Here is a 16355-nt window from a genome sequence, read left to right as displayed (position 1 = left end):
GTCATATTCGTCGTACGTAATGCCGTGACTGGTGTTGGTTCCTAACTGGCCGGTGGCTTCGTACAGGGACAAGTACGATCTCAAGTAATTCGACTTAGTCCTATCGATGTCATTAAAGACAGGTTCGAAAGGCCGGGTACACAAGGTCTTGCCGTCGCGACTGACTTCGATCTTGGACACTTTGTAATGTTTAAACTCAAAAGGATTTTCATTGTAGGCTCCGTTGAAAGCTGAATTCTTGACGATACCAACAATCAAACGTTTGGGTAACTGTCCTTGGAACAGATGATCTTCGATCTTGGATCGGAGTCCAGAGGCAATGGTGAACGTTTTCACTTCCACGCGTCGTATGGGATACTTGGCGGTTGTTCTGCTCAACGTCTGACTGATGTCGTTACCTACTTTAGGCAACACTTCCACGCGACGCACGTAGAGCCTGGCTTCTTGGATGAAGGTTTTGTAAGTGGCATCATGAGCAGCCATCAGATGGAAAGCGGCACTGCTACGATTCAGTCTCAGGCGGACATCCACCCCGTTCAGCAAATACTTCTCTTGTAACCACATGTCCAAATGCAAGCGATCCATCAGTTCTAAACTACGACTTTTAGCAATTTTCTTTCGTCGGTCTACAAATCCCGATAGATTTTGAGCATCCCCAGCAACTGTAATGCTGTTGAACCTAGTCGCTTGGTCAGGTTTCCATACCACGCAAGCATCCAGATGACTGTCCTTGGCGTTTTTTCCGTACGTCAAGAGATTTTCCAGGTAGGCTCGATAAGGGTAAGTATCCATGCTGCTGCTGACCAGTTTGTTATTCAAGTACAAGTCCACTTCGCTAAACAAGGAATGCATGAAATTATTGACGGGAGCTACTACATCATCATCGGCTAGGTCATCCTCAGGTGGTTCGATCACTTTCACTTTTAAGTATAGGTAACTGCTATTCAGATCGATGTAATCTTCGGGCTGTCCTTTGATTTCAAACTCGATGGGAACAGAATCGGTCAATGTGGAGATGGGGTAAAATTCCACCCACTGGGATTCTTGCATGGTCATCATGGTGGGGGGCATGGCAAACATATCCAGTTCCGTCTTGGAACAAGCGCAAGACTCTCGGTGCATCATTTTTTTGTCTCTTTCTCAATAATCGAAAACGTCTAAGTCTCGAACGGTTCTTCTTTTCTTGGCCTTTCTCGCTTGAAGTCTGGTGAAAGGGTGTTTTCTTCGTCGTCTCTTTCTGCCTTGTCCTTGCTGAATGCTTGACTCGGTAGCGTGCAGGGCATTTATAGGTGTGTCTCGTCGGCCCAAAATGTCTTTGCCCGTTTGCAGCAAGACATTTTTACCTGCCCTCATGAAGGCTTCTTTAGGGTTTTGTTTGTCGATGATGACATTTTGGAGAAATTCTTTGCCTTGTGTCAGTGCCGCATCTTTCAAGGCGTGCAATCCGCGTGTCACCATCGGTTTCAACACCGGGGCCACCGAACGAAAGGCCGATTTTAACATATCTCCTAAACCGTGTCCTCGCTGTCGAGCCATCCCTCGGTACACTGGATACATGACTTGCTTACGATTCGTGAGAGAACCGTTTTCGAAAATGGAGTTTCACCGTGACTTTTCCTTTGGTGAATGGAATATTTTGTCCCAAATCTCCTTTTATAGTAATGTTGACCGTGTCCAAATACGACTTGCTGACCGGCAAATAGTGAGGATGGACAAATTCGCGGTGGACGTGGTAAGTGTTTCCACCTTCCTCGTCAGCGTTTGCGGCAGAATCCACTTTGAAAGGAATGACACGCAGTAACGGCACGGAGGTGTGTCCCACCACGTTGTATTCCACCACATCGGAATACACAAACATCAAATTCAGTCCTTGGTTCAGTTCTACCGGGGTATGAAAATACTGGCCAAAAGACTCGTTGTCGTAAATGATTGATAATTCGGGGGGTTTTTTTTGTTGTTCTACTTTCTTCCTCATCTCCATGTTACCGCCCAACATGTCAAACAATTCATCACAAAAATAGAAACCCATGATTTTATCCTCAGGAAATTTTATCAGGAAGCGACGAGCTGTTTTGTGGTATTCCAGGGTGACAGTTTTGTTCTTGACATTCTTAAAAGCTTCCCCAAACACGCCATTAAACCTGGTGGCTATGGTGTTGACCAAATGTTGACCACTAAAATAATAACCTGGGGGAATGAACAAGTGATAGATGGTGTAATGTCGATTTTTTGTGTTAGGGGTTTTATGCTTATATTTGCTATGGGTATCCATCCATTGTTGTATTTGTTCGTCATAAACTTCCACATCAAATTTATTTTGATTGGCAACGACATTGAGGACTTGGGTCGGGTGAATCATTTCTACTAAAGCCACTTCCCAATGGGCTTCGTGATCTAAGGGGATGGCTTGAGGTAATTTGGCCGTGTAACAGCACAACGTGTTGTTGGGAAACACCTCCATGGAACTGTCACTGGGTAAGGTTAAGTAAAATTGGTTTTGGTGACTCATAATTCCAGAGTTTTGTGGCTGTCCGAGGGAATATTAGTGGATGTCAGAGGTGTGTCTCCGCCCAAAATGGGGTTCTGGTTGTGGTTGTTGTTGGAGTGGTGACTGGCACTGGCACTGGACACAACGTTCCCGTTCGAGGAGAATTTCAGGGAGGGATTGGGAAGCAGGTAACCGATGCAACTGCTCAATAAAATGGTCCACAATTGTTTGTCTCCTTGTTGCAAACTCAAATTGGCGATGGCTGCCCCGATGACACAATACACCACGAAGATTTGGCAGAGAAAGACGATTTGCGTTTTAGGCACACGTTCTCCACACCACACCCACAAGGGTTGTTTTTCTAAATCTTGCACAGAAGAACTAGGGGAAGAAGGAGTGGTCGACGTAGCTGCGTCTAATGTGTGAAAGGGCATGATGGTCACTTCTTCTTTTTATAGTCGATGACTTGCGAAGCGTCGATCCAAGAATCGAAACTGGGTGGATATTCTTTCCAACGTACTTTGACTTCTTTGACACGTCGTTTGCCCACTTTACGGGTTCTGCGTTCGAGAATGCTTTCGATGTCGTACACGTCGTCTTCTTTTTTGGTGACACGTTGTAACTCGGGCAAATAAAACGTTCCTTTGAGCACTTCTCCGTTCATGTCTTCCAATTTATAGACGGCAGGATGACGGCCATGCACTCGTCCAGTGACGCGAAACAATTCGGTCGTCCAGTTAGGTAAGTAACCTTTGTCGAAAGTGCGTTTGGTTTTGCCAATGCGCACCCAATCTCCTACGGTCAACTCTCCACTTTTCTTGGGGACAGCCCTTGTCGGGGACGTACCAAACAGGCGCTCAAACACCAACACTTCGTTCTCGGGGGTCACGTCTTGCGGGGCACGTCCGATGCTTCGATGGTAAGATTGGTTGTACGCTTGCACCAGGTGCGGTAAGATGTCGATGTACTTCAGAGTGTGGTGATGCGTAAAATATTTCCACATGCGTTCTTTCAAAGTGCGTTGGAAACGCTCCACGATGCTGGCTTTGGTTTCGGGATTCTCGGTGGTAAAAAAATAAATGTCACGTTTCTTTAATTCTTTTTGGAAAGCTTGGTTCAGAAATTCGGTGCCTTTGTCCGTTTGCCATCGAAGAGGGTGACGACCGCTTTGTTTCAACACCCGTTGCAGGGCTCGCACTAACTCGCTGCTGGATTTGGAAGTCAAGGGCACGACCCAGGCAAATTTGGAAAAGACGTCGATGACACAAAACAAATATTTGTAGCCACGATTGTAGCTGGCCAAATGAGAGACATCGGCTAAATCGGCTTGCCATTGATGATCGATACCTTCCACTCGGGTGCGACTTCTGGCAAACTTGCGTCGAATGGGTTTGTGCAAAGTGTAGGTAGCTTGTTCTTGTAACCATCGTTGCACTTGAGGTAAACGGAGACTTTTCAGTCGCGTTTTGGCAGCACGATACAATTTTTGAACTCCTGCGTAACCTGCAGGATGCGAGGGATCGTAGTAAATGCTGGCTAAGACTTTTTCCATTTTTTTTTGTGTTGGTTGGTGTATTAATAAGACACCCACTCTTGGAGGATGCTACTCTTTTTCTCTTGGGGTATTTTCTTGGATTGCAAGGCTTTGCGTGTGCGACCGGCAATAGGTGTCGAAGAGGAGGAGGATGTCTGAGCAGGGGATATCGGTTCTTGTTTCACTTCTGTCTTCACTTTCTTTTTCTCTTGTGAGGAAGAAGGGGTGGCCATCATCTTTTTAATCCATCCAATTCTGGAGGTAGGTGGTGTTGTTAACTTGCGTACTTTTTCTGGTGGAGTTTGAAACCCTTCTTCTTCTTCTTCTTTTCCTTTTTCTGTCTTGACCACTGGTACCGGTACTGGTACTGGTACTGGTGATGGTGCTGGACTTTTCATCAAGGTCTTAAAATCTTTCAAAGTGGGTAGAGCTGTTTCGTCTAAAGCTTTCTGGTGAAAGAGTTGCAGTCGTTGCAAGAGTTGACCGTACTTTTGCGATTTTTCTGTTTCGGACAAATCTTGGCGATCCATCAAGGATTGCAATTCGTGTTGTAACTGGGACATCTCGCTCAAATTGGGATTGGGAGGTAAATGCGGGGTGCGTTGTTCTTGCCACCGATGGTATTCCATCCATCGTTTGTAAGGCACTAAAGCTAGTTTTCGTCCTTCCATGGGGTTGTCAGGGGTCGATTCTGAGATCTTGGGACTTCCGAGGGACTTTTTATCTTGCTCCCACCAGTCCTCCCAACATGGTTCCCAAGACTCCTTTCAGTATGGGGCCTAACAAGAGAGGCAAAATGCCTCCACGTTGGACCAACATCTTCTTTTTTTGACGAATGGGAATTTTTTTTCGAACCATTTGGCGAAGAACGTGACGATGCTTGCTTAAGCATTGTTTCTGGTGTTTGGACAAAGGGATCGTGCCTTTCAAGACGTTCAAACAACATTCGCACACGGTATCGATGACCTCTTTGGAAGCCGTTTGAATGAGTTTTTTTCGTAGGGGTGGAGAAGCTTTGGACAGGACAGATAACAGGTCCCCATGTTTGACTAAGCGTGGTGGCAGTCCTTTCCTTTTCTTTCCTTGGGGTTTTCTGGAGGGTGACATCTTTGAGTCTTTAGGAGCACCAAAAAAAACACTGATACCCTACTCGGTCACAGGCCTTTTTTATACTGGAACGCGTCGCCACTGATTGTCTTTACGTCGTATCAGTTTGAGGACAGGCATGACACGTCGTGCAGGGGTACGTAACGGACTAAATCGAGCCAGTTCTTGCTTGGACAAATCCAGTAAACTTTGTAACATGCCCGATCTTTCATGGACTTTGATTTTGGGAGAAGGTACTTTGTGAGCAGCAGCCACTGCCGTTAAATTGGAAGGTCCTGCCACTGGGGAAGTTCTTTTGGGGGTCATCAACGGAGAAGTTCTTGGTGTGATCAACGTCTCCAAGTACTCTTCAGTTCCTGGTGACATCAACGGAGAAGTGGACAAACGTGAGGCTGCCGGAGACGCAGTCACTACCGTGGCAGGTCGTGGCTTGCGAGTGTAAGGTTGCGTCCTGGCCGAAGTGCCTCTCTTGCGACTAGCTTTCTTCTGTGGACTTTTCTTTTTCTGGGGACTTTTTCTCTGTTTCTTTTTCTGGGGGCTTCTTTTATTTTTCCGGGGTGGTGGTGTCTGGTAAGAGGAGGGTCCTGCCACTGGAGAAGTTCTTTTTGGGGACCTGGTCTTTTTCTTTTTCTTCTTGGGGCTTCGTTGGACTTTTGTCTTGGGGATAACTTTGGGGGCATTAGGATCCCATCTTAAGAGCGAGCGAATGATGACCCCTCCTAGAGTACCGCTCCCTCCAGGTTTCAAAATGATTTGTTTTTTGGTTTGAGTGTCGATGCGGGGATCGGCCAGTTGGACCAAAGCGACTTTGTTTCGATCGAAAAAGCGTTTGGTTTGATGAGGAATCTGAATGATTCCTTGGAGTAATTGACGTGCCGTCACCGTGAACCATCGTAAGACTTCTTTGAGACTAGCTTCTAAGACACGAGCTCGTGTTTGTGGATCTTTTTCTCGACTGATGCCATACAAGGCACGAATCAATTTGACGGGAAGATGCGACTGAAGGGACGTCATGTTCACACTGTGTGAGACAGACGAAAAGGGCCTGAGGTTTTTATAGATTTTTTTCATGGGGAGTGAAATGAAGTCGAGGACGGAGACGTGTACAGGACAGGCCCTCCGTCTTGGCACCAGTGGTGAAACAAGTGGGTACGAAATCGCAAATCCTCGGGAGTCGTAGGTTTCAAATCGACGAGTAAATAGGCGTGTGGCGTTTGAGTGGCATCGTCGTACGCCTGAGTCAGCCAAGGCGTTCCTAACTGTTTGGCTAAGACTTGCACTTGCGATTTATCTCGAGGGCTTTTAAACAAGACCACGTAATGCGCATTGAGACTGATGGTGCGATGGGCTTTACTTTGTTGAAACAAATTTTGGGTGATGTAAACGACACTGGCATTACGGTGATGCCCTTTGCGCGTGAACCACAATTTAATTTCTTCTTCGTCTTCTCCTAACATGTCGTCGAAAATGACCAAATGGGTTTGACGGGAGTCAGAGACGATGCCGTCGTCTTCTTTAGGAATGCCTTCCACAAACACGATGGAATCTCCTTGACTTTCTCGCAAGAGGTTGTACGCCGATTGCCACTCTTTGTAACACCACACGATCCGTTGAGGGGGCCGATCGATCAAATGATGTTTATGTTCGATCAAACGTTTGACGAATTCGGTTTTGCCTGAACCGCTAGGTCCAGCAATGAGCATGTTAAAGGGATGGCGAAGATACAAAGCCTCCCAACTGGCACGATCTAAGTGTTCGTCGATGACTTTGACAGTAGAGGAAGAGGGAGCAGAGACAGCAGAGGTAGCCATGGTGTGAGAAATGTCACTTGTGACACGAAAACAAACAAGACAAGAGTTTATATACTTTTTTCAGAACACGTTTATTGAATGTTTTTTTTCAAACATGAATACGAAAGACAAAAATACATAAAAGCCAAACGCTTAAGTACAACAATAAAAGGCACATGATAACTATGAACGTGGAATAAACACAAGTGTCTGTACAACAATCACATGTTTTGGGTAATGTTCTAACCAGTTCTATAGTAGGGGGTAAGGTCACACAAGTGTCCTCCCGAAAGGGTCTTTCAGGTCTGTCCACGACAGTCCTGTCCTGGGTGACGGGTTCTTCTGGCACCGTCACTAACACGGGTTGAAAAGTAACTTTTTTCCTTGAACAACTCTCGTGCATACTGGGCCACTTCTTGGGTCCAAGCCTCAAAACCCCATTCTTTCCAGGCACGGACATCTGTCCAATGGGGATGTAAGTCACAAGCTACACACACATCGTCATACACGTCTTGGGTAGCTAAAAGTTGACGAATCTTTTTTTCCTGTTGAGGTCGAGAAGTATCCAGATGAAAACGCAAGGCTTTGAGCAAAAGGAGTTTTTCGTGACCATTTAAGGCCATGGAGGTGGTAAGTACTGATCGTAAAGAGTCCACAAAGAATCGGCTGGTAAACGAAATCCCAGAAAACAAATCACTAAGACACACACCACTTGTCGTCCCAAATTGAACGGATATAGTTCTTGTAATAATCGATGGTAATGATCCACGGTTTGAATATGGTCATTGAGTTCCTTCCACGGAATCTGTTGAATGATATGTGACATAATCCGTGGCATGGCAACTTGATTTTATAGTGTCATTGTTTCGGAAGCAATAAAGGTAATTTCTAACCAAACACGTTCGTTCTCCAGTAGGGAAGTTAAATGTTACATACTGTAACTGAAACGTCAGAGTTTGTCTAGATGTTTCGTCTTTTTCTAAGCAGATTCCATGTAACAAATGTTGGTAATCCTTTAACTCGTCTTCCTCAATACGTTGCAGTAAGTGAATCTCCAAGTAACCAAAATTACGAACGTCTGGCCCATCCTCATTCATATACTGAAAGTATTCAACAAGGTCTGACCAGTGAAAAAATTTCTGACGAATCAGTCCTCTTATACCATTCAGGTACCAGTGGTTAAAGATCTGGTGACGTAACGGATGCAATTGTTCTTTACGTTTCACTTGTATTTTGACCAACTCTCGGTAAATCCTTTCTCTCAACTCCTCAGGCAAGCCCAAAATGTTCTCTTGTAAAGTATCCATAAGTATATACACTGTTTTTGGAATCGCTGGGTGGTGGCCAATAACCACGTTTAACTTTGTGCCTAATGTAATATCCACTCATAATCAGTCTTCTTGTACTTTGGAACATAGCATAATTTAAAAACGGACGAATCACTTTGAGTTTGCGTTTCACTTGTATTTTGATCAGTTCTCGGTAAATGCGTTCTCTCAACTCCACAGGCAAAGCACGAATGTTCTCTAGCAAAGTATCCATGAATAGGTCATACTAAATCCTCTTTGGTCTGACACAAGAAATGTACTCTTTGCACAAACATGGTTTTACTTCAGTGTCGAATTTAAATCGTTTAGTCACTAATCTACACATTACAATTCGTTCAGAAGTTTCCTCTTTCACTAAGTTGACATTGTGAACAAGATGTTGGTAATTCGTTAACTCTTCCTCTGGAATTCGATGCAGTACGTTTACAATGATGTAGGTAGAATCGTCCATACCAAACCAATCCTTTTTAAAACTAGAGGATCGTTGATCAATGTCTGTCCGATGGAACACTTTCAATTGAATCAATCCTTGTATAGCCTTCAGGTACCAGTGGTTCAAACACTGGTGACGTAACGGATGCAATTGTTCTTTACGTTTGACTTGTATTTTGACCAGTTCTCGATAAATGCGTTCTCTCAACTCCACAGGCAAAGCACGAATGTTCTCTTGTAAAGTATCCATGAACAGATTATTATGGTAAGAAGTTACTTCAATGTCTCGGTCCCACTAAGGGTAAGTAATGACAATTCGGTGACCATCGAGCATGTTCAACGTAGGCCGAATCTTGCGGTTCCCAGTGGTGAAGTGACACACCGCAACTGAAGCACTTGACTTTATCTCCTTCGCCCAAGTAGAAAAATCCGGCTCTGGCTAATTCTTCGGGGGTCGGTCCTCCCAGATACTTTGGCCATTTTCCTTTGAACGATTGAAGACGATTTTCAAAGTCGCAGTATTCCGACAAACGCACAGGAAACGAATATTCGTCTTTCACAGGTTCGTTTCGATGAGAGTTGAGTGACATGGGCAGGAGTTTGTTCAGGGCTGGATGACATCCGTAGGGGGGTAGACGTGAAGGTGAACATTCCCCTTTAAAACGAAACCCAGTAAAATGTCCAAGAGGACGAGCAGCATCGCTTTCGCATCCCACAGGTTTGACACGCACAGCATCACTTTCCATGATAGGGGTAGGGGCACTAAAGTTCCCATGATGCTTTACGGCATCGCTCAGGTCACAAGGTACAGCATCGTATCCATCGCAAGGCTCACAATCGCACTCGTCTGCAAACTCCGTTACGCAATTACAATGGTAACCACATGGACAATCGCAGTTTCCTTCCGGACATTTTCCGTCGCAATGTCTGGGTCTTATCCATCCAATATTAGTCACACTAGAGGAAGATACAACTTTTTTACAATCCCCAAACTGGAACGATGTCTCTTTCAAAGTATTCATCTTGTTCGCTCGGTCTTGGTAGTCACAATGAACTATCGATCTTCCCTAGGGTTCCTTTTTTATATACAGACCAATACCGACGTGACCGTATGGCAACGTAAAGTGATTGGGAAGTCGAACTCGCTTCTGGTATACGATTTGATAGACTGTTTCCAAGGGTCGACTGACGATGTGGTGAGTGGGTAAACGTACAATCTTGTTCGGTTGGTAGGTGGTCACTTTAAAGTTTCCATCCTCTCCCGATTGCAAGGCTTCTTTCAATACCCCAAAGTTGACCACTCGACTGGTACGATAATTCAGAGTCAGTCCTTTCACTTTGCACGTCGTGTGCACTTCTCCTTGTGGGTCACGGTATTCGTAGCCGTAATTTTTGGGACCGCCACTGACGAAACTTAAAATCTTGTCGTCGGGATGCTCGTCTGTCCAGGCTCCTAAACGGTCTCCTTCGATGTTAGGGTGATGTTGAATCCGGTGATGGATGTAAATGCAACTGTCCGTGTCAAAGTACAGGACGCGTTCCCCTAACAGTTCTAAAGCTTCGTACAATTTTAAGCGAGCATGGGCTGTCACGTAAGCCGCAATGATGACATTTCCAAAAGGGTCGTCTTGTACAAAGTCCAGATCTTCTTCGTAATTGACCAAGATCAAATTCTCTCGAACGACGTCCACGTGTTTCATGTATTTGGTTTTGTCGTGAATCATCTGGAAGTAGCGGGAAGGTTCTGTCAAATATTCCGTCTTGGGTAAACACGGTCGTTGTGCCATTTTACCCCACAAGCAATTTAACATCACTTTGGCAAACGATCGCCTGCCTTCGTTTTTCTCGATGTGGTCTAAAGTGATGCCTTCTTGTTCGTAGTATTTCTCTTTGAATTGTATTTGGTCTTCGGGAGTGTGACACCAGGAAGGATAGCCGCTGGCTTCTTGCTTCAGTTTCAAAAAGGCATCCACGTAGTCTGCGAAAATGCCTTTCTGCGTGGGGTCACCCTTGCGATATTGTTGTGTCTTGGGAAAGTGGCAAATTTCGTACACTTCTAACACTTGGTATCCCATGTCCAGAGCTTTGAACAATTCTACGCTGACCCAGGTTCCCGTCAAGGCCCGTTCTTCCTGGCTGTGATGACAAGGTTGGTCTTGGTTGCACGTTTCGGCACAAGTACGGCACAAGGGAAACATCAGTTTGCCTTGACAATGGTGAGGTAAGACGGGATGGTATAGGTTCGTGGGAGGTAAAACTTTACACTTGATCAAGCCTTCGTATTGTCGAATGTTTTTCAGGTCGATGTGTTCCGTCAACAATTGTGGGTGCCCTACAGGAAAGCGACAATATTTGCACACGTAGGGATACAGCGAACACACGTCCAAGTATTTGATTTCTTCTCCTTTCTCTTCGTCGGCTTAGTACAGCAAACAGGTGGCATTGGTCCTTCCTCCGTACAAACTATCCCTCGGGTTCAGCGGGTCCATGAACTGGTAACTTTCCACGAGGCGTTTAAACTCGGGATCGGTTTTCAAACGGTGATCGTACTCGTGTTCCCACATTTCCACCACTTGGTATCCTTGCTGTTCTAACTTTAGGCGTCGCTGACAAGTGTCCTGGTACAAGTGTTCCATGGTTCGTTGCAAAAACTGATTTTTAGTGCCACGGTCAGGGTAACAGACGGGACATCTGTGAAATAAGCAACCGTTAAACTCGTACACGATCTTGGGGTTTTCTAAGTCCCAGCCATCGACCGAATACGTTCCGATGGTCTTTTCGCCCCCTCCGTTGCGAGCATGCTGAATCCACTTGTCTTCCTTGTCGCACAAGTAATGTAACCAGCGTAGGGCTTTGACCGAGTATTGACGTTTGACAAAGTTGGTCGTTTGAGGGCTGATGACAGCCACGGTGTTTTCAGGCATGAATCGTTGTCGATACACTAAGGAACACGCTTTGGCAATGGTGCAAGCTTCTTTCAAAGGATCGACCCCTCCGTGTTCCATGAACAGTTCTCGAAATTTTCCACAGCAACGCCGTAAAATGTCCACGTCGGAACGACAATACTTTAGCATTTCTTCCTGAAAGTCGAAAGGGTCCGAGGCGTGAGCCTGGTACCAAGCGTAGAAAGCTTCTCGTTGTTCGGTACGCATGTTGTCCGGGTCGTAATAGTGAGCCTCAGGTAAATGGGGTAGAACGGCGTGTTGATTGGCTTCCGTATTGAAAAAGTGTGGAAAGTACCCTTTAGCCATTTCTGTCATTCCAAACGTTTTAGGCATTCGACTCAAAGGCATGGCCAAGTAACTCATCGAATCTTTAAACTGTACTTGTCCCACTTGCATGAAAATGATTTTGGCTCCGTTCAAAGTGACTTTAGGACGTTCGGTACCTTGTTCCGTATAGTACCTCAAAAGAAACTGCCCATCGTATCCGGAGAAATTGTGAGCCATCACCGTGGCATGACGATGACAATCTCCGTAAAGTTCGATGTCCTCTTGGCTCCACGTCTTGTCGATGGGGTCTAAGACCCATTGGGCAAAATCGTCTAGCGTCTTTGGTCCCCGAAAGATTTTTTCACGCCCTCCAGGAATCTTGCTGCAGTGAGGGCAATGACTGAAGATAGGTTCTTGAATGCACTTCTCGCACGCTCGATGAGCCACGCAGAAATTAGGAATGTGAATGCCAGTCTCTTGCATGCATTCGAAATCGAAAAAGATGAAATTGCCTTTCTTCTTGTGACCGTCCTCTTTCTCTGGTGGGGGTTGGTATTTTTGCACGTAACATTGGTGTTCCAAGTCCACGATGTGGTGACAAATGTGACATTTTTTCTTTCCTGAACATACGTGTGCCTTGGTATTATTGGTACGTATGACTTGTTCACACGTAGGGCACAATCTCAGGAGTTGACAAGCACATTTCTTCTGTGAACCTTGCGTTTTCAGATGTTGTTGGTAACAGGTAGGGCTGACAAACGTACGCAGACAAGTGGAACAAGGCACTGGTTCTTCGCTCAGACAGGGTGAAGAGGCCAAACATCCTGAGCATTTCGATCCACAATGCTTGTGTTGCTCTCGATTATTATAACCATGGTCACATTTCTCACAGTAATAACCGTATCCCAGGAATCCGGTGATACTGGTAATGGTATCAAAATGGTCATCGTGATGATAAACGTGAATGTATTTTCCGTCCTTAAAATCTTGCCCTCGAAACAACAAAGACCCGCGCATTTCTTGAGGGTACACTTTCAAGGTGTATCGTGGAGCTAGGGCATCTTGCAATTTTTGCATCTCAGGAATGCCACAGGGTGTGTCTTTGGACAGGCCAGCTTGTCGTAACAGGAGTTCTGCTTCGTTTCGTTGTTTGGCTCGGTCGGAACGTTGAATAGTGTTCCAGGTTCTTTTCCATTCTACCGTGTCGTTCTTGTTGGCATAGGTTCGTCCCACCACGATGGCACGGGCTAAACACATCTGGTCATGAGGATTGTGAATTTGGACAAGGCTACGCTTAATGCTGCGAAGGTCGTTCACCAATAACATCTTTTTGCGTCCGGTCCCTTGAGGAGGAGAGACGTGGGTCATGTCCAATGTGGCTTTTCCATCGGTGATGTCAAACTGGTCATTAGATTGTTGCACGTGTTGAATCTTGTCCATGACTTTGGAAGCGGTCAATTCTGCAGGGGTGCTAAACTCGATCCAAACAGGGGATTTCAAACCGTCGTGTTGTATGGAAAGTCTCAAGCGATCGTCTTCTTTGGGTTGACATTGTTGCTTGAGTGCAGTGAGCAAAGAATCCCACACCTCAGTGATGAACACTTCTGCTTTCTCTAACGGCACTTCAGCCTTGAAATCTTTAAACTTCACCGTGTATTTGTAAGCCGTGGTTCTAAATTTTCTAGAGGAGCGCTTTTCCGTCTCTCGAATGGAATAGTACTTTTCAGGGTTGACTAAGGGTGGTGAACTTGGTTTAGAGGGTTCGGATTCTGGTTCACTCATGTCCTCTTCAAAATCACTGGCATGAATTTGTGCCAAGATTTCAGCCCTGGTACGAGGCGATAGATCACGTTTCTGCCTCTTACTTTCTTCTTTCTTCTCGAATGAATGGGATCGTTTCATCTTGAAAGCAAAAAGTCAAATGACTCAAGTTCAAACACCATGAGCTACTTTATAGTCATAGCAGACCAGCGTATATAAAAGGGTGTGTGTCTTGTCCTTTCACTATTCATTTCACTCTCAAGCCGAGCACAACGATGGAAGAGACTAACCAGATGGAACGTTTCGTCAGAGCTTTGCGAGGGGTCATTAGAAAATTCTCTTCAGACCAGCCTACGGACTACTCTCCTTCCTTTCGAGATAAAAGTCAAGATACTTGCTATATCTGTCAGAAGAAAGGGCATTGGTCTTCAGAGTGTCCAGACCGTCAAAAAAGAACAAAAACAGGGGCTAAAAAAGACAAAAGTCAAGATACCTGTTATTATTGTCAAGAAAAAGGACATTGGTCTCCAGATTGCCCAAAAAAGAAACAAGAGGAGTCAGAAGAAAAGAGGGATTCTTCAGAAGAAGAGAGGGGTTCTTCAGAGGAAGAGAGGGATTCTTCAGAGGAAGAAAGCAGACAGGTGAAGAAAAAGAAACAGGAGAAGAAAAGAAGAAGGGAAGAAAGTGAGGAGGAAGAAGAGGAAAAGAGTGTGACAGTGAAGAAATTCAAAAAACAGAGAGACTAAACAAGGAGACAGAAGAAGTCAATGAACTTTTAATTAAAGTGTTGTGTTGAGAATTGTGAATTGGATTGTAACAATGGATAAAAGAATAAATGAATGATATAAGGTAAGTGTCTTTGAGTTTTGATTTTAAAATAAGAAGCTACACTCACGCACTCATACACAGACACGTACTATAAGGGTAAAATGGGTGGGGGTTTTTTTGAGTTATTGGCAAATTGAAATTGTATTTCTTTTCGAGAAATGTGGGTGGCCCTGAAAAGGGCCTTTTTTTATTTATGGTGTAGGGGTGAGTTTAAGCAATCAACTTTAACTGCCTTATGCCTTTGCCACGGCCAAGGCCTACTTCTGAACTGCGTAATGTTGATGATGATTGGGTTGAAATCACTAAGGGTGGTACGGTAGGCTTAGTCACAGGGTTGACGTGTTTAGCTCGGGAAGGTCGTATTCTCTTCGGTCGTAATAAAGAAGTCTGATACATTTGTTTCAGACTTCTTAACTCCGCTAAAATGTCCAACAGTACCGTGACCGTTTGATTTTCACCCTCTTGTTTCTTTGCTGCTACTTCTTCTTGCTGTTGTTGCTGTTGTTTTTTTCTTACCTCTTCTTCTTGCTGCTGTAGGAGAAAAGCTTGTTCCACTTCCTTTTGTCGTTGTATAAATTTCTCCAATTCTTCTTTCTGTCTCTGTCTAAAATTCTCCACTTGCGGTAATGAAGAAGGTAACGAAGGTTCCGGAACAAATTCTTGCGAGGAGAGAAAATCCACAAAATCCCAATTCACCTCTTCTGAAAGTAAGTCCGGGTTCCCTTGGGCGGTCTCCCCTGTTGGTGCACCCCATTGGATCGTTTTCTGAGTTTCCGTCATGTTGAATCACTGCTGCATAGATTGACTACACACAAGCGCTAGCGAATCTATATAGACTACGTGACGTCACAGACTGTTCTCTTCGGATTGGATGCGGGCTGACTGAATTCTGTAACGCGAGTTCGGATTGGTGAATGAACTCAATCCGTTTCAATCCTACCTCTGCGTATAAATAAGCGCAGTTCAGTGCATTGATTCACCTGTTCTCGTCGCTTCAAGATGTGGACCACAGTTGAGTCATCCACCCTTGTGTCTTCCATGATGTTTCGGACAGACTTGCTCATGTATGTCCGATCCAAGTGGACCGTTGTCCACAGGACAAACACCAGCCTGTGGATACGTAGGATTTACGTGGAGAGGCAAGGATGCCTGAAAAGAGTGCTAATTTACGGGCCAACAGTGAGACGCAGCCTAAGGACAAGAAAAAGACCAATGCGGTGCCATTTATGTTAATGAATACATTAACATAAACCCAAAGGCCCTTTTCAGGGCCAGCCATATTTCTCGAAAAGAGATAGCCTTTCCATTGCCTACCCCTTTTTTAAAATTTTTTTAAAAAAAAAAAATCCCATGTTAAATTCCCCTTGTACGTAAAGTGACCCACGATTGATTCCCATGTTAAATTCCCCTTGTACGTATATGTTCCCACAATTTATTCCCATGTTAAATTCCCCTTGTACGTATATGTTCCCACGATTTATTCCCATGTTAAATTCCCCTTGTACGTATATGTTCCCACGATTTATTCCCATGTTAAATTTCCCTTGTACGTATATGTTCCCACGATTTTTCGCCATGTTAAATTTCCATTGTACGTATATGTTCCCAAGGGGGTCTGTAATGCTAATTCCCATTGTACGTATAGTATCCCCCTTCACTACTGTCGACCGTAATGAGATGAACAAATGTTTTAGTAATTTAATAAATAAAATCTTATTAATTATATCTTAATGACGCTTACATCATATATATATATATATATATATATATATATATATATATATATATATATATATATATATATATATATATATATTTGCTAATTCAAAACAACTGTCATTGCAGTTTAACATCTAGAGAATGTTTTAATTTTTA

Source organism: Sinohyriopsis cumingii, unplaced genomic scaffold (genome assembly GCF_028554795.1).
Source record: "Sinohyriopsis cumingii isolate HCF-2022 unplaced genomic scaffold, ASM2855479v2 utg000160l, whole genome shotgun sequence".
NCBI classification, from domain to species: Eukaryota; Metazoa; Mollusca; class Bivalvia; order Unionida; family Unionidae; genus Sinohyriopsis; species Sinohyriopsis cumingii.
This window is presented reverse-complemented; position numbering follows the sequence as displayed.